Source organism: Panthera tigris, chromosome A1 (assembly GCF_018350195.1).
Source record: "Panthera tigris isolate Pti1 chromosome A1, P.tigris_Pti1_mat1.1, whole genome shotgun sequence".
Taxonomy (NCBI): Eukaryota; Metazoa; Chordata; class Mammalia; order Carnivora; family Felidae; genus Panthera; species Panthera tigris.
The window spans coordinates 61,661,439-61,689,195 of record NC_056660.1 but is presented as its reverse complement, the minus strand read 5'-3'; the positions used below and the strand labels follow the sequence as shown (position 1 = coordinate 61,689,195).

The 27,757-nt window shown below is 33.3% G+C and overlaps 1 long non-coding RNA gene across 2 annotated transcripts in view; it reads left to right on the top strand.

Moving 5' to 3' along the window:
- LOC102952628 overlaps positions 1-27,757 on the top strand; it is a 408,067-nt gene that overhangs the window by 268,854 nt on the left and 111,456 nt on the right. For both annotated transcript variants that reach the window (XR_447156.2, XR_006214801.1), the window contains 2 exons: positions 18,853-18,913; positions 22,646-22,741. This is a non-coding gene — a long non-coding RNA (uncharacterized LOC102952628). The remainder of the gene's footprint in view (positions 1-18,852; positions 18,914-22,645; positions 22,742-27,757) is intronic.

The following is a 27,757-nucleotide window of genomic DNA, read 5'->3' as shown; positions in this document are numbered from 1 at the left end:
CCTTCTTCTCTCTGGTTTGTCTAATCTCCCTCTGTTTCAGTCTTATTAGGATAATGGTGATGGCATTGAAAGCCCACCCAAGTAATACAAAATGATCTCCTCATCTCAAGATCTCTAAGTTAACCTCCCCTGAAAAGAGCCTTTTTTCCAAATGAAGTAAAAGATATTAGGATGTGGATTTATTCTGTAGAGACCACAGAATATAAAGGTACTCTAATAGTGCCTTCATAGTTAGTTTTGAAAAACAGGTAATGACAGACCGCTGCATTGGATCTTTCTTTTCAAGATTGTTTTGCTCTTATAGATCTTTGCCTTTTAACGTTAATTTTAGAGTCAGTTTTTAATTTCTTGAAAAAAATTTGCTAGAGTTTTGATGGGATTATTTTATATCTATGGACTACTTTAGGACATATCGTCATCTTACATATATTGAGCTTTCAAATCCATGATCCTGTTATAAATAAAGTTTATTTAAGCTTTTAATTTTTTTCAGTAATATTTTGTATTTATCACTGAATAAGTACTGCACATCCAATCACTGTGTTCATCTTCAGGTATTTTATGATTCTTGCTGCTCTTGAAAATTATTCTTTTTTACAAACTTGATTATTTTACTAACTTTTCTGGAGATTCCATAGGATTCTCTTTGTAGACAGTCATTAATTGTAAATAAGCATATGTTGATTTTTATTTCATTTTATTGCCTTATTATACTGGTTATGAATTCCAATACCATGTGAAATAAAAATAGTTAAAGGGGATACCCTTTTGTTGTTCCTGTTCTCAATATTGTCTAGTTTTACAATTTTTATTGCAGAAAGACACAATCCAATACCAGTTATTTCATCATGACTATTCTGATTACCATAACTGTCAAAACTTACTCTGAAACTTAGTGATCTAATTTAATGATGGCATTTATCTTGCTCAAGAGTCTTTAATTTTAGCAGTACTCATTGTATCCTATCTCTACTCAACTTGGATTCAGCTGGGGCAGCTCAAAGCCTAGGGCCAAAATTATCTACAGGTTTTCTCACATTTTGGCGATTGATAGTGGTTTTAGGCTGATAAGGGCTATGAGTGATAAATGGGGATCTTAGCTGGAATATCTACATGTGGTTCTCTATGTTTCAGAAATTTGTTACAACATGGTGACTGCATTCCATAAGCAAGTGTGCTAAAAGAGCCAGACTAAAGCTTCATCCCATTTTATGTCCTAGTTACATAAACTACATTGTTACTTCAATCAAATTCTATTTTTTGAAGCACTCACAAAGTTACAGACATTTGCAAACATAAGGAAAGTAGGCTTCATTCACTTCTTGATGGGCATAATACCTTTTTGGAAGGGCAAGTAGGATTATAAATAATGCTGCAAACAGTTTTTTTTTTAATACAACATATTGCAATGGTTCAATAATTTCTTATAAGGATGTATTTTATTTGACTATTGCACAACAACAATTGTTAACAATTAACAATATAATTGCTCCAGGATAATGAATCTGGGTGACAGGAAGAGAGGGGTAGAAGGAATAAGTTAGCTTTCTTAATTTTTTGTGCATATTAAATATTAGAATACATGTAATTTTTATATAACAGGTACATAACTGGATAAGTAAATAGTATTAAACCCAAAAGACAGCTTCTTATATGTCTTATAAAGTGGTAAACATGATCAAATAGATGTTATGAAGGAACTCTTGAATAACCCAGTACTTCTGGTGAAGTTCAAGATGACTTTACCAAGGAAATGGCATTTGACTTGGATATAGTTTTTTCCTAATGCTGGGTCATTTCAGTACTAATCTATTTATTTTATCATTTTATAATTAACCTTTCTTTTAGATTTGTTTAAATCTTCTCACTCACTGAATATACATCAGTTTCTTCATTTTATTTTCTAATCATTGGTGGTCAGAACTGAGTCCTGGATGAACTATAACTGAGCCATGAACATTAGATAAATACAGGGCATCCACTATCAAAATGGAGAGGGGGAAATTAATGTACACCTGTTGGCTCTCTCTAAAGAAGCCTGTTGAAAATTATGTTTATTTATTGCCCTAAAAATGTTTTCAACCAAAATGAAAGAAAAACACTATTAAATAACTAGATAATTCATCCAAATCCCTTGATGTAGATTCTTGTGACTGAAACATGGCCAGTCGATGCATTCTTTCTTTACTTTGCCCATCTGGAATAAAGTGTACTATGTTAGAGCATATAAATTTTTTTCAAAATATTTTTCCACGAAAAAGAATTTAAAATATAGACTAAAATCAGTTCATATTGGTAAATAAAATATTTGGGGGGAAACATTATGCCCCAGATATTAATACAGTGCCAAGTGGAAGTAGATACTAAACTTCCTACTCTATGATAATTTGATCACATCAGAAGATATTAAGTATACATTTTGGTAAATAAAAGTATTTGGTTCCTAAATCTAAAAACCAATATTGTGATGACAAATAACAAAATTTATATGTCTAAGCTCCCACTGAGAATTCAATTGCTTCATCTTCATTACTGAAGAGTGATACTATTTTTAGACTATTTTATGTAAACATACAACTGAGTTGTGAATTCCATAACATGGCAGTTTTGTGCAGGGTTAAAGATGCACAATTTTCAGTGGAACAATTTTATAAACCACCCTATAATTATTCATTCCCAGTTAGCCACTATTTAGAGAATCATGACAGCCACTCTAGAAGTATGTTTGAGAAATTGTGGCTGAATTTAGCACTTAGTAATTAGATTATGTTATTAGAGGAGTGCTAAGTTTCAGTCACTGAAATTTAACAGACTCCTGAAACCTCTAGCTGAGGGTACTTGATTCCATTCCCATGGAAACTGTTGCTGCCTTGACAAATAACCTGTAAGTAGTTTTTGAAAAAACTGAGTGTTAGAGTTTTAAGCCTTTGCTGTTGGTGAAAATTTTAAGCATAACAATATATGCCAGGGAATATTTCCCTTTCCTTAACTTTTTGGAATGACAACTAGAAAAACTAGGCTTTACATAAACAATAATTCCAAGATGGATTTTTATAAATAATTGGTATTACTACATTTTTAGGTAGAGTGTAATAAATAAAAGTATTATTTTTCAAAGCTCAGGGAAATGAAGTAAAGATATAAAAATTAATTTTAAATAACAAGCCAACAGTAGAGATGAATTGGAATAGTAATATCCCATTAAGACAGAAGCAAAAGAAAAAAAAAGGGAGAAAGAAAAAAAGGAACAGATGGACTAAATAAAAAACTAGCAAGGTGATAGAGTTTAAAGCAAAACATATCAATATTCACATTAAATTAAAAATATTCTAAACACCCTGATTGGAAGAAATGTATTGTCAGATGGGATATAAATACAACACCTACTAACATGCTGCTTATAAGAAATAACTTTAAATATGAAGACACAAAAATATTAATAATTAAAGGATATAAAAAAGTATACCATGCCAATACGAGTCCAAAGAAATCTAGGGTGTCTCTATTAATATCATCTGGAATAAATTCCAGAGCAAAGAGTATTACCAGGGACAAAGAAGATAGTTTTATGACTAAATAATAATAATAATAATAATAATAATAATAATAAAAGTGTTCATTGATCAAGAGAATTTAGCACCCAGTAATAGAGTGGGAATTGATAACGGAAATTGAAAATTAGTAAGTATATGGAAAGTTTGAACAACACTCAGAACCACTTGACCTAATTGACCTTCTAAAAAGAAGACTTTTCAACACCAAGAGTATTTTCTGCTCCATAAACAAATATTACTACATTTGAACAGAGTCAAGTCATATAAAGCATGTTCTGTGACTGTAATAATATTAAGTTAGAAGTCAGCAACAGGAAGATATCTGGGAAATTCACATATATGTGAAAACTAAATTACCCATAGGTCAAAGAAGAAATCAAAAAAATGAAATTAGAAAGAAAGTATTTTGCACTAGTGAAAATGAAAACACCACATATCAAGATCTATGAGATTCCCCTAAAGTAGAGCTGAGAAGTATATTTATAACACTAAAGTCATTCTTAGATAACTAGAATTATCTCAACTCAATTAACTCAGTTTTTATCTTTGAGAAATGAGAAGGACCAAAAAAACCAAACCAAAACCAAAACAAAACAAACAAAAAACAAGACTGAAATTGAGCAGAAGAAAGAAACCAGGAAAGATTCGAGAGAATATCACTGAAAAAGAAAACCAAAAAATAACATAGAAAATCAATAAAAGAAAAAACTTTGCTTGAGTAGACAGGTAAAACTGATCAGTGACTAGCCAGAATGAACCAGAGAACAAGATAAAACATACAAATTACCAATCTGTTATTATACAGAAGCTAAAGAGTAATGAAGAAATGTTATAAAAATGGCATACAAAAACATGACAAATTAGATGAGATGGACAAATTCCTCGACATAAAAATCTATCACAGCTCACTAAAGGAAAAAAAAAAAAAGCAACTTACATAGCACAATCTCTTTTAATGAAGTAGAATTGTAGTTAAATTCTCCCATTAATGGAAACATCAGGCCCAGAAATCTTTACTGGAGAATTTTATGAAAATGCTTGCTTAATAGCAAGAAATAACACCTATCTTACACAAGCTTTTTCAGAAAAAGGGAGAGGAAAGAATATTTTTCAGCTTATTTTTTGAAGCTATCTTTACCTTGGTACCAAACCAGACAAAAAACTTAAAAAAAGTCCATCTTTAGATCAATATCCCTCATGAACATAGATGCAAAAAACAAAAACAAAAACAAAAAACAGAAAGTCAAATGAAGTCCAGCAATTTATAAAAATGATATTATATTGAGGCGCCTGGGTGGCTCAGTCAGTTAAGCATCTGACTTCGGCTCAGATCATGATCTCATGGTCCGTGAGTTCGAGCCCCGCATCGGGGTCTGTTCTGACCGCTCAGAGCCTGTAGCCTGTTTCAGATTCTGTGTCTCCCTCTCTCTCTGACCCTCCCCCATGCATGCTCTGTCTCTCTCTGTCTCAAAAATAAATAAACATTAAAAAAAATTTTTTAAATGGTATTATATCATGATTCAGTAAAGTTTATTTCAGGAGTACAAGTTTGGTTTAGTATTAAAAAATTAATGTAATTATGTATCATATTTTTAAAAAACTAAAAATAAAACTCATATAATTATCTCAGAGGAAGTATACAGCAAATCACTGGATGAGATTCAACATTATTTTTTAAGTTTTTTAAATTATTTTGAGAGAGACAGAGACGGTGTGATCAGTGGAGGGACAGAGAAAGAGGGAAGATCCCAAGCAGGCCCTGCACTATCAGCACAGAGCCCGATGTGGGGCTCAAACTCAGGAAACTGTGAGATCATGTCCTGAGCCAAAATCAAGAGTTGAATGCTTAACCGACTGAGCCCCCTAGGTGCCTCTCAACATTATTTTTTGATAGCTGCTGCCACAAACCAAGAGTAGAAAAGCATGATCTTACCTGATAAAAAACATAAAAATGTACATTTAATAACAACTTACTGGGCTCTAAGCAGCATAAGTTAAAAAAATAAAAAAGAAAAGAGATTCAGTGACAACGGAAGAAATGTAGAAATCTAATGGAAAACACACAAAAAAACTACTAAAGCTAAGGAGTTTAGATAATTTCTAAGATACAGGATGGATACAAAAGCATCATCCATATATTCATATTCTTTAAATAAATACTAAGAAATTGAAATTAAGAAAGCAATGCCATTTATATAGCATTAAAATTATAAGACACAGAAAAACCTGACACAGAATAAACTGATACTCTGAATATCACACTTTTGATGATAGAAATTAAAGAAGGTCTAGATAAATGGAGAGACCTGTCTTGTTCATAATTCAGAAGATATAAGATGTTATGATGTCAAAGCCTATCTAATTGATCTAAATATACAATGAAATACTAAATTCCAGCAGGCTTTCTGTGGATAGTGACAAATGGATTCTAAAATTCATATAAAAACATAAAATTCAGGGCGCTTGGGTGGCTCAGTTGGTTAAGCATCCGACTTCGGCTCAGGTCATGATCTTGAGGTTTCCTGGGTTTGAGCCCCGTGTTCGACTCTGTACTGACAGCTCAGCTTCAGATTCTGTGTCTCCCTCTCTCTCTGCTCCTCCACTGCTCATGCTCTGTTTCTCTCTGTCAATAATAAATAAACATTAACAAATTATATATAAAAAAAGAAACACCTTAAAAAGCCAGCTATAGAGAGGATTATAAGTTTTCTGTAACTTTGGAATGAATTAGTGACTCAGAATTAATTATGATTTGGTTGTCATAGTATGTTTCAAATGCTGTCAGAATGAGGGTGAGTAAGCCAAGACAGGAAATAGGGTCTCTTGTTTGAAGAGCTTTTTGGAACTTATTACTTCGTTGGGGAACTTTGTAAGAGAAGGAAACACTGGAATATTTCATGATAAGACCATCTGTTTTAAGTCCTATCCTGATGGTTGACTGATAAATTTTGGGCCATGTAAAAATTATATTTTAATTTATTCTCCCTTATGTTTCTCCCCCCAGCAAGTTTCAATAAAAGGTGTTTAACATCACATAGTTCCTCTCTAATATAAGAGAGTGTGAATTATTTACATATATGGCTTCTCAAATAACTACTTCTATAAACTCAGAATGGGCTAGTAGGATAAAGGCAAAATTTAGATAAATTGAATGTAAATAATTCATAATTGTAGATTTTTAGAAGTATAAACATAGAAGAAAAACAATAAAGTAATGAAATAATCAAGAATTTCATTAAAATATATTTTAATATATAACAATATGTATGTCATTGGCTTACTTTAGCAGCTAAAATATTTAATTCAATCTCTTGTATTTAGTAATAATGTAACTCAAATATGGCCCATTTCTTAAAGTTATATAATAACAATATAATTTTGGTAACTTGAGTTGGTCAAGTGGAAATTAAGATTTTAATTATAAAGCGTCCTTTTTCCAATGGGATTTCGTCACAGTATCCATGTGCAATTTATTATGCCTTCTCTTTCTACCTAACATATTCAGGAATCTACAAAGTGTATTTTTTAAAATCACACTTAATGTGAAGACCCACTATATATTTCCTGAAGGTCATGCATTTTGGCTTCCTGATTTAATTTTATACAGTTGTTCATGATATTTATACATAAAAGCTCTACCATTTATTGGATGTCCACAAATTTCAGGATATCAAGTGTGATTAGCATAATTAGAAAGCAGATATAAATCCTCCCATTTAAACTACAGGCAGGCAGCCAGGGGCACCTGTGTGGCTCAGTTGATTGAGCATCTGAGTTAGGCCTGGGTCATGATCTCATTGTTCATGAGTTTGAGCCCCGCATCAGGCTGTGTGCTGACAGCTCAGAGCCTGGAGCCCGCTTTGGATTCTGTGTCACCCTCTCTTTCTGCCCCTCCCCTGCTCATACTCTGTGTGTGTGTGTGTGTGTCTCTCTCTCTCAAAAATAAATATAAAAATATTAAAAAAAAATTAAACTGCAGGTAGGCAGTTGATTGCCTACTGTGTCCCACTGAAGTCTTCCCTCAGGGTCAGGAATGAAAAAAATTGCTAATGAAAAAATTCAACCCCTGTCAAAGATACACAAATTGGAGCACAGTATTGTGCAAGCCAATGAAGCCTGTCATAACAGCACAAATATTCAGTGCAGGCACAGCTGGAACTATGGAACTAGCTAGAACGTATATTCTATGAGAACTTAGAAGATTGTAATTAGTTTTTCTATTAGTCATTGCCTTATTCCAAGTGTCTAGAATAATCTCTGGCAAATAATGGGTACTAAATACATATTTGTTGAATGAATCAAAATAAACAGTTAGGTGCATCAAGGGAGCATAATTAAACAAATAAATATAAAAATGGCTCCCTGTCCACCATCATTCAATACGTTGCCAGGTGAAATTTGCTAAATAAAGCAATAATAACAGTTTATTTTTGCATTCTTCCAGAATCACATTCCTACTGTGATAGTGGAAAAAATGTATTCTTACCTAGAAAATAGATCTTAGGAAGGAAATAGCACTAAGGGACTGCCATAATATCCTTGGGAAAGCATGACTTCTGGAATTTGTAAGGCATAGATTTGAAATTTAGTTCAACTTGTAATTGTGTTATCTAGAGTGCAGTCTAAATGAAAATGCAAGGTAACTTAACTCTAAAGGCAGGGTATTTATACTTACCTTTCACATGTTTTAATTTTCCTGATACATCATGAGAATATAAACTATTTTTTTTTATTAAATGAGCATCTTAACTTGATCTTAATTTAAGAAAATAATTGCTTATGCCCCATGGTGAATAGTTTGGCAAAAATGAATGTAGTTAGTGTGTATTGTTAGTTCAGTCCTTTATATATTATAAATTAGAGGAGCTCTTCTGAGAAATACTGTTGGTTTCACACATTCTCTAGAGTCTTATTTGTTTCTCATAAAAACACATCTGAAATTTGGTAGCTTCAGCAGCCTAAAGACATTTAGAGGAGCCTAAAATCATGGCAGTTATAGGAGTTTAGAAATGTGGTGTGCAGATTTTTATCACATTTTATGGTGTCCGTAAGTAGAGAGGAACAGTGTTGCTGCTGAAACTCAGTGTTCAAGATCTACATTTTTGTCAAAAAGGTGATCCATTTATTCTTTTTATGCCACCCCATCTGGATGTAACTTCTAGGTTCCAGGGTCATATTTTCTTGTACCAAAGTTACATATCTAGTCATGTATAAGGCTAATGGATCATGCTACATAACTTAGTTTCTAATGCATTTTATTTTTTTGCTGAACCACAGGTATATTTAACATGTCAACACAGCCATCCTGTCCATGGTCTGAGGCAAACCATCATTTGGTTGGGGATGTTAATGGCAATAACTTAATCATAACTATGTTTTGTTACATAAAGGTTTACTACTACCTCTTTAATCTGGAAAAAAAAGACATCTGTATTCTATATTCTAAAATTTTATTAAAATTTATGAATGATAACTATGTTAAGAAGTCTTGCTCCAATCTAGGGGCTCCTGGGTGGCAACTTCGGCTCAGGTCATGATCTTGTAGTTCGTGACTTCGAGCCCCATGTCAGGCTCTGTGCTATAAGCACAGAGCCTGGAGGCTGCTTGGGATTCTGTGTCTCCCTCTCTCTCTCTGTCCTTCCCCTGCTCTCTCTCTGTCTCTCTCTCTCTCTCTCTTTCTCTCAAAAATAAATAAACATTAATTTTTTTTTTTAAAGTCTATCTCCAATCTCTACTGATGGATTTAAATTTTCATCTTTGTCTTTAAAGATAAATAAAGATAGAATGGCTTAGGTAAAAACAAGATGCAAATGGATTATTCTTTCCTCCTTCCCTCCTTTCTCCTTTCTCTCTTTTTTCCTTTTATAACCAATAAGTAGAAGGTACTAATTTATTTTTATTTCAACCTTATACGTTAACAAACAAGTCTAAAATTTTTCATATATATATTTATTTATTTTTTTAAATTGTATTTATTTATTTCTGAGAGAGAGAGAGAGAATGAGAGAAAGCATGAATGGGGGAGGGGCAGGAAGAGAGGGAAAGCAAGAGAGAATCCCAAGTAGGCCTTGCGCTGTCAGTGCAGAGCCCCATGTGGGGGCTCAATCCCAAGAACCATGAGAGCCAAAATAAAGAGGGCTGAGCCAACCAGGCACCCTTAAAATTCTTCATATTTTATGGCTATTTTAAGCTGATACGGTTTAGCATTCATTTCTTCGACTACAATTAATAACTACCATTTTGGGAGAAGACTTAGTTCACAATTTCCAGATACTGTGTTTGTTCATAATAAATGAAATTTCCACGGTACCATAAACAATGCTTGGTGTTTACAAAAATAAACATAAGTAGGCATCACCAAGGTATAAAGTAATCCTGGAAAATGGCTCTGGTCTCATCTACAGCCACATTACTAGCTTGCTGGTTGGACTAAGTATTGAGTTCTACAAAACAAATTGTTTTGTTTTGTTTTTTTCACTTTAACTGGATTGGTCTACCTATTGATGAAGTATTTAGAGAAATCCCATTTGATTGATGTATGCTTCCAAAAATCACCTTGTACCTGGTGACAAAACACTGGAGTTATTCCTGGGAGTTTCTAATTACAACCATACCAAAGAGATCTGAAAGCAGAGTTTGGAAATGAGAAATAAACTTCCAAATTCTTTCTCTGAAAATAATATTCAGTTATCCCCTCCGATCAGAATTCATGTCTAGTCAGAGCTTGGCTCAGGTTTTTGCCTTTATTGATCTGAATTTGTGTTTATATTTTTTGGAGACAATTGTGGGTCTTCACTTTCTCTACCTACAGCTTCCCCTGCACCCCATGTGGTCAGAGGCATACTGGGTTTCAGAAGCAAGAGGCCATCAACAGAGTGATCCCAGATAGGCACTAACGAAAGGGCCAGCATACTGGGGCTTCTCATCCCACCGCCTCCACTTCTTTTCACCGTATTCACTCCTGGATCATCTCTTAGAGGAGCTACTATCTCCTACTTTCTCTTTCTCGAAAATTTTTCATGCACCACACCCAGACCATATGCCCTGGTGCCTTCAGGTCTAGCCTAGTAATAAAAATGGCCAATGAAGGAGCCTGAAGACAACGAGTGGCATATTTCCCTTTACCCAATAGATATCCTTTCTGCCTTAATAGTTCACGCCATACACACCCTAGAACTAAAAGAAATAACCAGCTTCCTCTGATCTTCTCTTCTTTAAGGAGAAGCCACCAAATGAAACTCCGAGTTGCAGCTTGATGTTCCCTTTTCCTTTCTTATTTTAATCTCCTGGCCAATCTCTCTAGGGTGTTTGGACTTGCTAATTGTTCCGATTTACATGTTCATCCCGGAAAAACGCCACTGGAGCTTCAGTATCATACATACCATTAAAATAATAGTGCCATGAGTAGTACAAACATGCTATGACTTGTTAAAACCCCAATATTCAATAAAATATAAATACTGCTTATTTCAAAACATGTTTTCAATGCAATCCACTATGTTTCTGGTAAAGATAGAAACTACAGGGTAAACGCAAACCCTAAGGGTGAAAGAAAATTGCATTTCGTTTCAAGTACTATAATATGTTGTCTGTTTATCAATCTGAAAGTATTTTCTGACATTTAAAGTCAGCTAAACATCAACATTTTAGAAATTAACCTCAATAATGTATATAATTTACAATACAATTTGTATATGTATATGCTGAGATAAAATATATTCATAATGATCAACAAATTGGCATAGATTTTATCTGCATTAAAAATACTAGGAATCAATATTCTCTAACGTCTTAAAAGCTGTATAGTCAACAGTTGCCCTCACTATCCTCTGGTTGAAAATCATTATTCTTACCATGTAATACAGGTGAAGAAACTTACAGGTTTAATGCCTCAGCTAATGAGATACAGAAAGACAGTTACGGCAAGGGTCAACAATCAGAATTTATTTGGGGATGTCACTTTCAAACTGCTGTTTCACATCGACATCTGAAAGAAAATCAATTATATAGAGCTTACTGGCTTAGAGAATGTCAATGCAATGCAGTTTAATTCATCATTAAACCTGTACTGTCTATTTCACCAGTCTGTTGTTTACTGTGAATAGTAATGCTGAATAAAAACCACATCTGGAGAATAAAGAAAGGTTTATTTATTGGGATGTCTCCTAGACATTGGTAACATTCCTACCGAAGTGCTTTCCTATCACACTGAATACATGTTTTTTTTAAAGGTTTAAATTCACTGAATGGCACTGGGGTAGAAAGCAGAAGAGATCATCATTCTATCATAATGAATGTAGAGTGCTATTGTTGTAATTTCTGGAATTGCATTAAAATATGCAGGGAAATGAGCTTTCTCAATAAAGAATAATGGATTCAAAGGATAGCTGGAGTGACACAGAGGTAACTAATTTTCCCAATTCCAGACAATTTACTGTCTGACAAAGAAAGCTTATATATATTTGGGGGTGGGGATGGGGAGCATTATTATCTCCTGGAAATACATACAGAGAGGAAGAGGGCTTCATTCACTGAATCCTTTTATAAAGAATAAACTATGATAACAAATACAATGCAGTAGACTGAAAGTATTGGCTGAAGACATACAAATCATTCTTAAGTGAATACTTCTTGAATATCAGTGAAATAGAAGGCTTAATGTTAATTTGTAATTTACTGAAATAAGTTTAGTGGGAATTAAAACATCTATAAGAATGCCTAACAATTCCTATAAAAAGTTCTAAGATAAAATTCTTAAGCAGGCATTTTGTAGGAGCTGGATTGTAGAAATCTTTTCCTAATTTTATTTGATAACAGTGGTTATGCAAATATTATATTCTGTGGGTTACAACTAAGAGATATATGTTTAGGAATAATATATGAGGGAGGAAATAAATGGAAGAGGAGTTCTCTGTATAAGACCATGCAGGTTATGCAGTGCACGACTCTGGCACTGTTTATGTTTGCTATAATGTGACATGTGTCCCTGGACCTGTTCATATGATGAGCCCATATAGAAAGATTAGTGTATTTTCTCTAATTTATTATAAAATTGGCCTTTTAATGTAAGAGCTGTAGTGTGACTCCCCTTAATTAAATACTACAGAGTCCTTTGTCCATCTTTCTGTGCTTTGCTTTAGCCAATTGACTTAGATCTACCTTCCACTACTTTTGAAATCTCTTCACCTCTGATCTGAAGTTTGATTAAGTTCTCCACTGATTTCTTTTATTTCAAATATTATATTAAAATTTATAGATGATCTATTTATACCTTTTAACAGTTTTGCCCCTTAACATTTTTCCTTTGCTTTAATTATGATATGATTTTCTATTTATCTGTTTATACACTTGGTGCAAATGTTTTTACAGACTTTTTCAAATTGTTTTAACATCATAAATGATTATTTTGTGAATGGTTCAATTTTGTAAATTCTGGTGTACCCCCCATGGATGATTGGTGTCTGTGTCTTTTATAATTTTAGATAATGCAATCATCTTCAAAATATTCAGGGGTTTTTGTTGTTGTTGTTGTTGTTGTTGTTTTGGGTTTGTTTGTTTGTTTGTTTGTTTTACTCTTGGAGTCTCTGAATTCCCTCTAGAGCAGTGAATGCTGCTATGGACTTCTGGTACTTTCGTAGGTCCATATGCAGTTTTTTTCTAACATAATTTTTATGAATTATTATGTCATGAATTGGATTATGTTCTGTAGCACTGATTTTGGTTCTAGTTTCTGATCTTATTGAGGCCCAAGGTCATACCTCCTCCCTTACAGATACTTTATTAAGCCCATGTCTAGCAAGTAGGTCATATAGCTTTCTATCCTCTCTTCCAATGAATTCACGGGTTTTCTATTTCTGCTTTGCATTACCATCTTTTTTTCTAACATTTTCTAGGATTTATATTTAACTTGGTAGTATATAATAAAATAAGGTTGGGTGTGTATCTGCAAATGCTAGGTTCAGCATGTTTCCAATATGTACATAATTTTATAAATGCTTTTTGTGTCTCTAGTATATCTAAGTCAATGCACATTACTTCCTCTCTCGATCACATATTCTTTTTCTTTAAATTTATTCACTTATTATTTCAGAGAGAGAGAAAGAGAGAGAGAGAGAGAGAGAGAGAGAGAGAGAGAGAGAGACAGAGGGCACACACAAGTAGGGGAGGGGCAGAGAGAGAGAGAGAGAGAGAGAGAGAGAATCTGAAGCAGGCTCCAGGCTCTGAGCTGTCAGCACAGAGCTCAATGTGGGGCTTGAACTCCTGAACCATGAAATCATGACCTGAGCTGAAGTTGAAGGCCTAACCGAGTAAGCCACCCAGGCGCCCCTGGATCACATGTTCCTATTCAGTCTTCTGCATTTTCCATTCCCTCTATGCCATAGTCACCTGGCTATGTGATTACATATACACAGGTATTCCTATTGGATATTTGGTAGAACCAAATTATTATTATTGTAAAAGATATTAAAAATTATGTCTTTCAGTTTCTTTCTATTGCTTAGAAGTAAAGAAACTCACACTGGGAAAAGGCAAGTCATTGCTCAATGTCATTCAGAATGATGTCCTGGCACAATATCACTAAAACACCTTCTGATTTGCAAATAAAAAGCTTGTGGATCACATATTTGTAAAATTTGAGAAACTTTATATTGCTCTATTGAAGTAGCACCAGAATTATTATCTCTGTTCTCCAAATACAGATCTTCATTAAATTGAACTAGAGATAGTAATATGAGGCATGAAAGTGTTTTAAATTACTTTAGCACAGTAACCTTGATTTCTGTTCACATCGTGGCTTTTATTAAGCACTGCGAATGTTGGAAAATGGTTGTATCAATTTTTAGTTTTCTGTTTCCTAAATGGTTCTGGTAATATGTACTTCTAATTCACTATTTTAATTTAGGTTTTAAAATGTAAAAATTACAAAGGTCCTTTAACTAAAGCTTAGTTTTATTATATGAATACTCATGTCAAACCATTTATCGTATTATATTCATATGTATCAAATGTATTTTTCAATTTACAAAAGTTGCTTAATATTTATATTTATATAAATCAAATATATTTTTCAATTGACAAAAGTTGCTCAAAAAGATTTCTAGTTTTTATCTTAGACCAATGGATTAGAATCTTTGAAAATGTCCACTAAACTTTTTGTACACATTAATCTTTTTGGTACTAGTACCTTTCAGAATGAGGTACAGAAATTCCTAGCATGTCAAAACTGGTTGATTGCCTTTTGGCCCGTATTTGCTTATCATCTGCATCTCTTGAAATTCCAATCTAATCCTATCTCCCTCTCTTCAGGGAGTTTTGTGCATTTTATGTGTTCTTAAACATTCCATATCACCTCATACATTCTTGCATCAGCACAGGTTGCTTTCCTTTCTTGGAAGTACTTCCAGCACAGGTTGCTTTCCTTTCTTGGAAGTACTTCCAGTTTTTCTGGGAAAGTTTGATGTATCCCTGAAACATCAATTCAAATATTGCCTGGTTTATGACATTTTATAGACTCCTCCAGGTGGTGAGAAGAAAATGAAGTATGTTTTGAGGCAGTAAGCTGTGTAAGAATCTCCATTTAATAATTATAATACGGTGTGAATGTGCATGATCACCTCTGAGTGTTATTGGTAAACACTTTTTTGTTGTTGTTTAAATTATGTGAAAGATAGCTGGCTATGCTCCCTGGGTCTGCGTGCATCTGCTCTTTGGAACCACTCACACTGCTTGATGTGATTTGACCACCGAAGTTTTGCTGCTCATTCACAAGACCTGAGGAGTTACACATTTTTGTAGACTATTTCTTATTCCTTTGGGGAGTGTTGTGAGGGCAAGGAATGTTTTACAAGTGAAGGCAACTAAATTTAAGTATAAAAAAGCCTCTTTCTGCTTAAGTAAGAATTAAACAGAACATAAAATTAAGAAGGAAAACAAAACATGTCTCTCCTACCTCAAGGCAACTTGCTCTTAGTCCCTCCTTGCTGTGGGGACCAGAGTCGTATGATCTCTCTAAAGGTGTTTAATCATGTAACTTTCTTGCACAAAAATAAAATCAAGAGAATTTACTATTCATTTTTAAATTAAATTTTTGTTGAGATATGATTGGCATGTATCGTTGTGTAACTTTAAAATGGACAAGGTGTTGATTTGATACATTTATATAGTGCAATATGATTCCTACTGTAGCATTAGGTAACACCTCTATCAGGTCACATAATTATAAATTCTTTTTTATGGTAATAACATTTAAAATCTGGTCTCTTAGCAATTTTAAAGTGTATAATACAATGTTATTGACTATAGTAGCTAGGTAGTAGGTTGTACCTTAAATATTCATTAGTAATCATAAAATATCTGCATGTTTTAAATACAGTCCAACAAAACAATATTTAAAAAATCCTCTAGAGAGTACACGTTGAAAGTAAAGTTTACCAAAATACTTGTACAATTTATGATCTAGGCAGTACTGCCTATGAATTCATCTTTTACAAGTACTTACACAATTGCTCACTGATATATTACATGTAAGAGAAAAGAAATAAGGAAAAGAAAATTTAGCCATCTAAAAGAACATCAGTCAAGGCATTCTGAGGAAAAAAAGCTCTTAATCCTATTCTAATCCTACCTCCTGAAGCTAACCATTCTTAATAGTTTCATATGTATTCATCCAAGATATATGTCTATCCAAATACTATCAAAAGATACTTTAACAAAAAGGAATTATGTTATAAATACTACTCTTTAACTTACTTTTTTCACTTAATAATACAATACTATGGATTATATTTTTTGCTATTTCAATGCATAGTGCTCAATTGTATATTCTAACAGCCACATAATGTTATTTAGTATACTATTTTACACACTTTCAAAAGAATAATTCAATTTGTTATGGTGAATTTAACTGATATGCTATGATATTTTACTCCCTTTATGAAATTTTATGATGCCCCAGCATATAGAAATGTTGAGTACAAAAGTAATTTTAATATATAGATAAGCTTAAAAACAAGAAAAGGGGATATCCAAGTGCTAACAAAAAAGAGAATTCAAAGCCACAGTGGTAAGCTGGAATTAAAGTTGCATTAGTGTTTCAGCATATTTTGACTCAATATATGTTTAGTGGCTTGGATTTTAAAATTAATATGGAGATCAGACACATGCATGGTTATAACAAAAACTGATAAAACCTTAGAAAGCTGGAAGCTGAGCAAAGCCATCATATCTGTGAGTAAAGAACCTTGTTAATGATTTCACATGCTGCAGTCACAAAGGATACATAGAAACTTATTGCCAGTGGTCAGTTAAAAAACAAATCTACACTTAGGTAAGGAGAGACTTTATTTGAAAAGATTATTTAATAAAGAGAACAGTCTGACCTCAGCATGTATGAGTGTCTCAAAATCAAAGAGAAAAAAGCTTTTCTTTTATAGGGAAGAATAATTGGGGTTAGCAGGGACTTTGTAGGGAAATGGGTCAAGCAGATGGGAGTGAACATACAGTATCAATTGAGCTGTTTAACAGAAAACATACTCTCTATGGTCGGCCAATTCCGAGAATGAGTTTTTAAGGGGAATGTTCTGCACTATATTGATTGTTGAAGCTTGGAGTCAAGCCAAAAATCAGGGAGAATGGGAAAGAAACTTGTGAAGATTTACTAAAGTTTAGTCAAGCCAAGTCATTGAGTCAGTTATTAGTAATTATGAGCATTTGGTCACAACTGGGATCATTCATCAATGAGTTGGCAAATTCACACCCCAGGAACTAAAGATAATAGAGCAATCTAAAAGAGACTTAATTCATTTAGGCTTAAATGCATTCAGAGAGATAAAAAATGAAAATATATATAAAATTTTATTTTATATTTATATTTATTTATATTTTATAAAAATAAAAAATGTATTTTGAAGTTACAAAATATCATAGCTAAAAACTAATAGACCCTAAATTGCAAGGATTCACAATATTGTAAATTGAAGCTAGATTTGATAAAGTACCAAATAGAATTTCTATTAAATAGCCTACAGTCACTACAATAAAAGAGTAACTTAAAGTAAGTTAAACAATAGCTAAAGAAAGGATTAATGAAATGTTTTTTATATAACAACTGGAAGAAAATAATTGGAATATACATAATAGGCAAAGGATTACTACCTATGTTTTAAATGTTTTTTAAAAAAACAGTAGAGAAAATGGTCCAAAATAAAAATGACAACTCAAAAGCTAAAGCATAAAAAGCCAATAAATATATGAAAATTATAAGAAAATTAAAACAAAATACCATTTCTCAGATACGATATTCAAAAAAAACTAAGAGTTTTTAAAACCATTAGTTAAATTTGGGAAAATAGATCATGTTATGTACAACCTCGAAAGGAAAGGAATTGTTGCCACAACTGAAGAATAATTTGGCATTATCTGTTGAAATTTTATATGTGCATCTTTGCCCTGGAGTGTGTACTTCTACAAATTTATTTAATAGGAGTCTCTTTAAGTTGGCATAAGTATATGCAGAGTTTATGATAACAAAAACATTGAAACACTCTAAATTTGTAGTCTTAGACAAATTTTAATAAAATAGATTTTAGAATATACTTGTGCAATAAAGTTAGAAAATCTGAGGGTTTTCAATGTGCTTTTCTTGGCCTATATTTTATCTGCTTTTTTCTCTCTATATATATATTATCAAGAAAAAAATCAGTAGTTGTACTGCTATGATCCTTTTGAATTGGGGAGGCCCCAAATGCATCTTAATTAGAAAACATTAATAATTATAGTAATTGGCTAATTGGTTTACTTATTAACATTATCAAATAGTTTGTAGTAGACAGTGTTAATAGTTAAATAGTTAATGTAGTAGACAGTGTTTTATCTGCTATGGCCGATAAGCTGAAACACTCATTTTAAGATGTCTGTATATAGTCATAAGACACAGAGAAGACAACTCAAAACCCAAGCAGCTTTTAGAGCCCTGAAAACTGAGTTGTTTATCAACATAAGATAGGGCATATTTTGATAACACAAGTCAAATTGAAAGGCTCAATGTGATGTAAAAGTCTAGTAGAATGATATTTTGGAATATTATTGGGTTTTTTTGTATCTTGCTGGTTATTGCATTGAGATAGCTAGCTATCTTGTAGTACAGAAGAATATTTTGCCACAAGCAATAAATGGTACAAACATTAAGAACAATGTTTTTGTATTGTGGTGGGTAGCAAGGTTGAGGGGAGCTCAATGTACATTTGCCTGATAGATACAATGCAGCCTAAACTTTCCAAATCTGTTAATTCTTCTCCAGGTGGATACAGCTAGAGAATCAGGAGGAGAAAAATAAAATTTTCTATTTCGTACGTTCCTAGGTAAGTAAAATTTTGAACACTCCATCCGTTAGGTTGGCGAGGATGAGACTAGAGATTTGTGCAAACTCCCCATGTTAACACATGATAAATGAAAAAAAAAAATCCAGTAAGAAAAAAAAAATGTCTAGTTGACAATACAAAGTAGATAGTGTCTTAAGTGCCTCAGATAGTCTCAGCAGATTTCCTGTGGCCTGATGAGATCCCAGAGCAACCTAATTGTCCTGGGTGCCAAAATACCCACTAAATTATAAACAAAAACTTACATATTTAAATAGGCAAAAAATGGTGTCTGGGTGCCTTAGTCAGTTAGTGTCCAACTTCATCTCAGGTCATAATCTCACGGTTCATGAGTTCAAGCCCTGTGTGAGGCTCTATGCTGACAGCTCAGAGCTTGGAGCCCGCTTCGGATTCTGTGTCTCCTTCCCTCTCTACCCCTCTCCCACTTGTACTCTGTCTATCTCTATCAAAAATAAATAAAAATTAAAAAATTAAAAAAAATAAATATGCAATAATAATAAAGAGGACATGTTTCATAAGAAGAATTAAATGTCAGTTACATGCTTGTCACTATAATTTAGGACTCTGATAAAAAAGGTGGTCACATCTGGTGATGGTAGACAGCAACCTAAAGTCACATCAGTCAGTCTTCTTGCCATACTGCCATATGCCCCAACCCTGTGTGATATTTAGGGCAGAGCATTTGGGAAGGTAATACCCATTCAACTATCTGAAACTTACTTTTTAATGTTAACTGGGTAAGAAAAACAATGAACTCTTTTGGAGGCACTTGAGAAGAACTAAAAGTGGTAATATTTTATATTAGGTAAAGTATGGAAAAGTTACTTCTTTTTTCCCCAGAAAAGGTAGCTAGATCAATTGATCTATTGATCAATCTATGTAAGTAAATAGATTTGCAATTTATCTATCTAGAATTTAACAGATATAAAGATCTTCGTCTATAGATGATGGATTAGACATAGACATAGACATAGACATAGACATAGACATAGACATAGACATAGACATAGATGCAGAGGCAGAGGTAGAGACTGAGACAGAAAACAGACAACAACCAAGATCTTCTTTTTCTGAATTCAGTATATTTTCTTATTATATCACATCGCTGCCAGTCCCACCATCTCCCCCATAAGAAATTTGCTTTGATTGCTTTGTAAGGTAAATGAACTAGTTTCTCACCTGCAGGGTTTGCTTATTCTTCTTAACACAATTCAGAGTTAATGATCCCAAATAATTGTTTGAGCTAGTTCAACGACCATCTGCCAAATGAAAAGAGACATTTCCTTCCTGGGAATGAAAATGGGTCCGCATATATGTTGTTATATTTATGTCTCTTGAAATAAATGCTGCATGGGATCTGATAACAACAAACTTGAGTCGTATTTATAATAAAGGGGTCCATTGTTTCTAATGATAATAATTACCACAACCATTTTCAGAGCACATTTTATTTGGTCCTTTGTTAATGACTTTATGGGAAAGTATTATTAACTTTCTCTTCCAGAAAAACAAATTGTATTTAAAGGAGATTATATCACTTGCCAAAGGTCACCCAGATAATAGGTGTCATAGACAGAATGAAAATTGAGAGGGTATTCTTAGCCTTTGTATAACACCATTTCAGTTTACTAAAAGTAATATGATTCTGGGTCTACATTTCTATTTATAAAGGTATATACCACTTTGAAAGTGTTAATTTATTGATGTTTTCTATATTAGTTGAACAAAACTTAATCTTCTAACTGCTTTGTTGAGAAAAACACTGCAGGGGAATAAGAGCAGAAGAAGGAAAACCAATTAAGAGACTGTGACAGTAATCAGAATAAAGACTATTTTTAATAGTCCAGGGTGGTGGCAGTGAAAAAAGTGGTGAGAAGTGGTCAGATTCTGTTGTATTTTTCAATAGCATTTGATAATGAATTTGGAATGGAGTGTGTGAGAGAGACAGTAATCAAGGACAGCTTCAGGATTTGTTACCTGATTGCCTAGACAGATAAGGTTTCTGTCAACTGAGCTGGGAAACAGTTTAGAAAAAGTAGGCTTTGGGGTCAGGATATGGGACAGTAAAGGGCAGGAGTTAGTCTTGGGCATGCAAAAGTTGAGATGCTTATTGAGATGCTTATGCAAAAGTTGAGAGCTCCCAAATTGGTTTGAATTCAAGAAAACAGAGACTTGATATAGAGGTTAGAATTTATAATGTTTTTGGATGAAATGAGAGTTGGGGTACAATAGTTAAGGATATTACTACCAAAGGTCAGGAAGATTATAGCTAAAAGGTCAGGCAGACAGACACTAAAGCACGTAGCCCATAATTTTCAAGTATCCCTGGGAAATTTTTATGACTTACTGATAAAGCTGCTACTATCTCAGTCTGTAGCAATAAAGCAAGTGAATCACAAGTGATCGCTTCTCTGGCTGTGACTCTCATGTCTGTCCATACATCTGGATGCCACTCCCATTATTATCCTCTTTTTCTGGTACCATCCAAATATTCTGTGAGTTCTCACTGGTGACCTACCCCAGAACCATAGAGGGAGGTAGATGCCAAAATATGTATTTCTTATCTGTTCCTCACCATGCAGAAGGGGCCTTAGAAGGAGATACTGGCGATGCCTAGGTGGAAAAAATTAATCTAGTACAACTTCCTTGTCAAAATACCTATTAAGAACTTGGATAAATTTTATTTTTTAAAGAATGAATTAGCATTAGAATTATAAATTTGGTAGTTGTGCTTGTTTCCTAGAGCTGTCATAATAAAGCACTACAAACTGAGTGGTTTTAAAAACCTGTGTATCACATTCCTAGAGGGCTTTCAGAATCATAGTGTCATCAGAGCCATGGTGCTTCCTTGCCTTTTGCAGCTTCTGGTGGCAGCCATAAATCCTCGGTGTTCCTTGGCCAACAGTAGCATCACTCTAATTTCTGTCCCTGCTATGACATTGATTCTCCCTCTGTTTCTCTGTCTTCACATGGTATCTTCCTCTCCTTATAAGGATACCAATCATATTGGATTTGGGCCTTCCCTAAGAGCCCATCTTAACTTGATTCCATCTGCAAAGACCTTCTTTCTAAATAAGATCACATTCACACACTCACTGGTACTGCAGTTAGGACCTCAGCATATTTGCGGGAAGGGAAACAATGTGCTATCCAAAGCTGTAGATCTAAATAAAAACACATAGGAAGCAGATTTAGGTAAGGAAAATTTGTGGCCGAGAGATTCTCATGTGACACACACAAGAGATAGGCAAAATCAACAAAGGAGATTGAGAGAATGGTTATTAAGTAGGAAGGTATATGCGTTTTCTATTGTTGCTGTAACAAATTACCACAATTTAAGGGCTAAAACAAAAAAAATATTATATTTTTGTTCTAGAGGTCAGATATCTAAAAAGGGTCTTATGGACTAAAATCAATGTGTCTGCAGGGCTGCATTCTCTTCTGGAAATTTGAAGGCAGATTTTGTTTCTTGTCTATTCTAATTTTTAAACGTTGAAATCCTTGGCTCATAGTTTTCTTCTGTCTTAAAGCTAGTCCAGTAGTTCCATGCCCCCTTTATCTACAATTTTGTTTTTCATGGTTTCCATTATCCACAGTCAACTGCAGGCTGGAAGGAGATGATCTTCCTTCTAACACATCATAAAGTGAACAGTAGTAGCCTAATGCTGTGTCATAATGCCTACATCATTCATTTCACTTCATCTCATCTCGTAGGCATTTTATCAGCTCACATCATCAAAAGAAGAAGAGTGAATACAGTACAAGAAGATATTTTGAGAGAGAGACTACATTCACATAAATTTTACTACAGTATGTTGTTCTATTTTATTATTGGTGTAGTTACTCTCTTACTATGCCTAATTTTTAAATTAAACTTTATTGTAAGTATGTACATGTAGGAAAAAAACATAGTATATATAGGCATTGGTATAGTCTGTGGTTTCAGGTATCTACTGGGATGCCTGATCCACTAAGAGCATGTCTCCTACTTATAAGTGGGTAGCATTGTAATAGCCAGGTAAATTTTTCCCACATATTATTACTCTGACACTGATGTTTCTGTCTTACTTTTCCAAATTAAATAGACCCTTGTGCTTACATTATCTGGACAATCCAGGATAATCTATTTTAAGATCCACTTATTATCACTTATTCTACTTGTAACCATAATTCACCTTTGCCACGGAACATAACATAGGCACAGTTTCTGGGGATTAAGACATGACTGTCTTTGGTAGACGATCATTCTGCTTACCACAGGGGGAGGCTGGAAAGAGTAATGTTCTTAGGTCCAAATTTTGCAGAGAGAGGAGAAAATGAAAAAGCATGGTTGAATCTTGCTGATGGCTTCATTAAGTTAACTAGGTCACTTGCTGATGGTTCATGAGGTTGAGAAATGAAAATTGACCATGAATTTGTCATCTGGGAAGACATTGGTAGTATGAGAGGAGTTCATGTGTATTAATTTGGGTGAGAGGCTGGTATAAGTAATTCAGTCAACAATAGTAAGACAAAATTTAGATATAGCAAATACAGACAACTCTATCTAATATTCATTGGAGAGTAATGATGTATCAATTATCATTGAGTATTCACATAATCCACACTAAAACTGTATTTAATAGGGGCGCCTGGGTGGCTCAGTCGGTTGGGCGGCCGACTTCGGCTCAGGTCATGATCTCATGGTCCGTGGGTTCGAGCCCCACGTCGGGCTCTGTGCTGACGGCTCGGAGCCTGGAGCCTGTTTCGGATTCTGTGTCTCCCTCTCTCTGACCCTCCCCCATTCATGCTCTGTCTCTCTCTGTCGCAAAAATAAATAAAGGTTAAAAAAATTTTTTAAAAATCTGTATTTAATAAAGTGGACACTTTTGTTATTCACATCTCTGTAACATGATAGAGAAATATTGAACGTGCTATGGTTGATTTTCACTATTAATATAACTTAAAATATGTCAAAAACAATATGACAAGGAGTGTTGTATGGTGTTAAGCTATTTAAAATTCTATGGTGATGAATCTAATGTTATTCTGTATGCATTTTGGTCTACTTTATTTTAGAAATGGAAACTGATGTATTAAACATCCCTTTGATTTTGGGGGAGAATTCTTTAAATATATTTCTTCTTTGGCACAGAATTAGGAGATGACTACAGATATATTCATATATTAAAGATTACCTATTACTAAGAGATTACAAACTATATAGGTGGAAATAAAAGGTTTCTGATAGCTCCATTAAACTATAGCATTGTTTTAGCGTTTTATTAAATTTATTATGTTGAATATCCATCATTTTAAAAATCATACTTTGAGAACTGTAAATTCTAAGTTCCTCTCTACCAATTGGATGCTATTTTCCTTTTATAATGTACCTAAGTAGCCTATGCTTCAGCTCCCTTGTCTGTAAAGAAACTGTAAGCCTATCAACTACTGTGTTGTATTCATATAAAACTAGCATAATTTTGAAATTATGAAAAAGATACAAAATTTTTATTTTAACTTAAAGTAAATATTGAAAATAGAAATTAAGATGACATCAACTCATATTAATGTATGAAAAAGTAGTATTTTTTTGGAAGGGGGAAGAAAATTCAAATATTGCAATGTACCTGCAGAATCTCATGATGTTTCCTCCTAAGGTATTGCTAAAGATAACATAGAAATAAATTTTACATGGTATAAATAAAAATTAGATAAAAATTTGGTATAAATAAAAATTTGGAAAAGACAACTAATGACAAAATTAAAAATAATCAGATTCTTTAAAAAAAGTTATGTCTGGATGTTGATGATATATTTTCATAGTCATGAATTATTGCTGTTATGAGTACACACTTTTTCATATGGGTTGATGAATATTTAGTTATAATATATATTTATTTTTGTATACTTGACTGTATAGCTTGGCCTAAACATATTTAAAAGTTTTGTCCTTTAAAAAAACAGATTTAAAATATTTTTCTGTATCAAAAGTATTTATGGTATACTCAATATGTGCCAAGCCCTATTCTAGGAACTGCCTATATAGCAATTAAAACACATACAGACACACACACACACACACACACACACACACACACACACAAAGCCCTGTCCTCATGCTCCTTACATTCTATGGGGAAGAACAGGTTTTAAATACAATTAAAATACGGATTTATTTATGTAATAACATCTATTTAAGCCATATGGATTTTTAACTAGATTTTTAATAGTAAAGCTAAATCTGATATTTTAAAGGACCTATATCATAAGACCACATTACTACCACTTTTTAATGAACTTTTATTTTTATGTTTGAATATGATGATCTAGCCAATTGAAAATTTTCCCCCCAAATTGTGAACACACTTTTAACTGTGTGCATTGAGGCAGCAAGGAAATTTGAAGGAATGTTTTGTTTTTATATGCAGTTATTTTTTTTAATTTTTTAAAAATGTTTTTATTTATTTTTGAAGAAAAGAGAAACAGAGCATGAGCAGGTGAATAGCAGAGAGAGAGGGAGACACAGAATCCAAAGCCGGCTCCAGGCTCTGAGCTGTCAGCACAGAGCCCGATGTGGGGCTTGAACTCACGAACCGGGAGATCATGACCTGAGCTGAAGTCAGGTGCTCAGCCGACTGAGCCACCCAGGTGCCCCTTGTTTTTATATGCATTTAATAATATTATTATAAAATTGTGATCACAAACATAAATTTGAAGTGCCCCAAAGTTTATAAATAAAATAAGTATTGGTTTTTAAGTGAAAATTAATATATATACCTTTCATATTCAAATATCATACACAAATTACATATATATTTTTGTAGAAATATAATTACTGTTTTCAAGATACTGAATAGTTTCCTGTGAAAATATATAAAGAATTTTTTTTAAGTTTATGTATTTGTTTTGAGAGAGAGAGAGAGCAGGAAGGGACAACACAGAGGGAGAGAGAGAATCCCAAACAGGCTCTGTGCTGTCAGCACAGAGTCCAATGTGGGGCTCCATCCCATGAACCGTGAGATCACAACCTGAGCTGAGATAAAGAGTCAGTTGCTTAACTTACTGAGCCACGCAGGCGCTGCTTTGTGTAAAGAATTTTTAAAGTGTTTTCTAAATGTATCATGTTTTAATTTCCCCTACATTGAACTCTTTTGAATGTCAAATGAATGTTTGCTTATTATTATTACTTAATATTTTAATATAATATAGAAGCAATATTATCATGAACTTTTAAACTACATGACATCGGTATGTGTTCACAAATTTGTATGCATTGCAGTTGTCATGAAACTAGTCAGAGCTTTTCACAGAATGTGCAATTAACCAATGTTCAAAATTGCTTTTTCTATCTGGACATACTAATAGGTGCAGAACATTTTGCTAGAAAAACTATATAAAGATTATTCTGCCATATTTTAACACTAGCTAAGTAATTGGATGCATTAGGAGTCTAGGAATTTCAGCACGAATCTGCATTAATCCCCACCAAGCTTGAGTCAGACATAGCAGAAACCCTGAAGGATTCTGTGCTCTTAATTACTGCTCCTTTCTTTCTCAATATAGAACTCCCCTGGTGATGAGCGACTGAAGAAAAATCCATCACTGAGGCACTCAAAGTTTATAATCCTTACCAGTGACCTTTTCATGAACCCAAATTTAAGGACATTTTTAAAAGAAGGAGTGCTTAAGTATAACATTTAAGAAACTGACTTAATTAAAACAGTAAACATTAAAATAATCAAGTTGCTTGGCATAAAACCAATTCCTACTAGATCACCTGTCAGTATGCCAAACAATAATTTTTGGGTTTGTTTTTAAACTTAACCTTCTCAACAGAGACTGATATTTTTTTAATCAAAAATAATTTTATTTTAAAGATATTTTTTAAAGGTTACCAAAGACCTAAATTTGTTATAGTTATAAATATAAATATAATTTTAAAAATATTAAAGATTTTAATGTAAACACTTTATTTTTAAATTCTGATTGCCTTTAATAACTATTCATATTTAGGAAATCTTAAATATGGCCGCCTTGTCTTCACTCCAGAGCCTCTTGATTTATTTCATTTCCGGAATGATTTTGAGACTTGACAATGCAGTAGTCTCAGTGAAACTCCACATCATGAGATTAGAATATACTTGATATTTCTCAGCCTAAAGCATCATTTAAGTAAAAATTTTTCTTTGATTGTCATTCATTTGAGCCGTCAGTACTTTTCTACCATTGCCTGTATTGTGCACAATGATATTTTAGTCTTTTGTAAAATGCCTGTAGCACAGTGTTTTCAACTGCTATGAACACTCAATCTAACAATTTAGTGGATTATCCCTTAGTTCTTTCAACGTTTGTCACGGTTTCTGGTGTCTAAAATGTGTTGAAATTTTGTTGAGTTTGTATATGATCCCAAATGACCTCAAAGTTCTGAAGAGAGTAAGTAGGGGAAGAGAAAATGATGGTCCATTTCTTTCCAAATGAAAATAAAAACTTTATTTCGGATATTATTCTTCTTGGTTCTCAAGAAGGATCTCCTTCTCTTGAACATAGTCACCAGGGTAGACTATTGTAGTTCCTTGAAGCAGATTTCTATGGTTATGGTAAGAAATTGGATCAAATGTGATTATTGGCCATAGCTATAGATTTCAGCCTCCAAGCAGACAAGATAAAATTCTTACCCATTATGGGATCTAGAAAAGGATATAGTTTATGACTAGATGATTTATTTTAATGAATATCTAATTTGCATATATGTTTAAAGTCATTTTTGCCTCTTACATGTTATAATTATCAGTGGAAAGGTAACTGTGTTGATGAAACTGTTAATTGCAACTGTATTTCAAACAG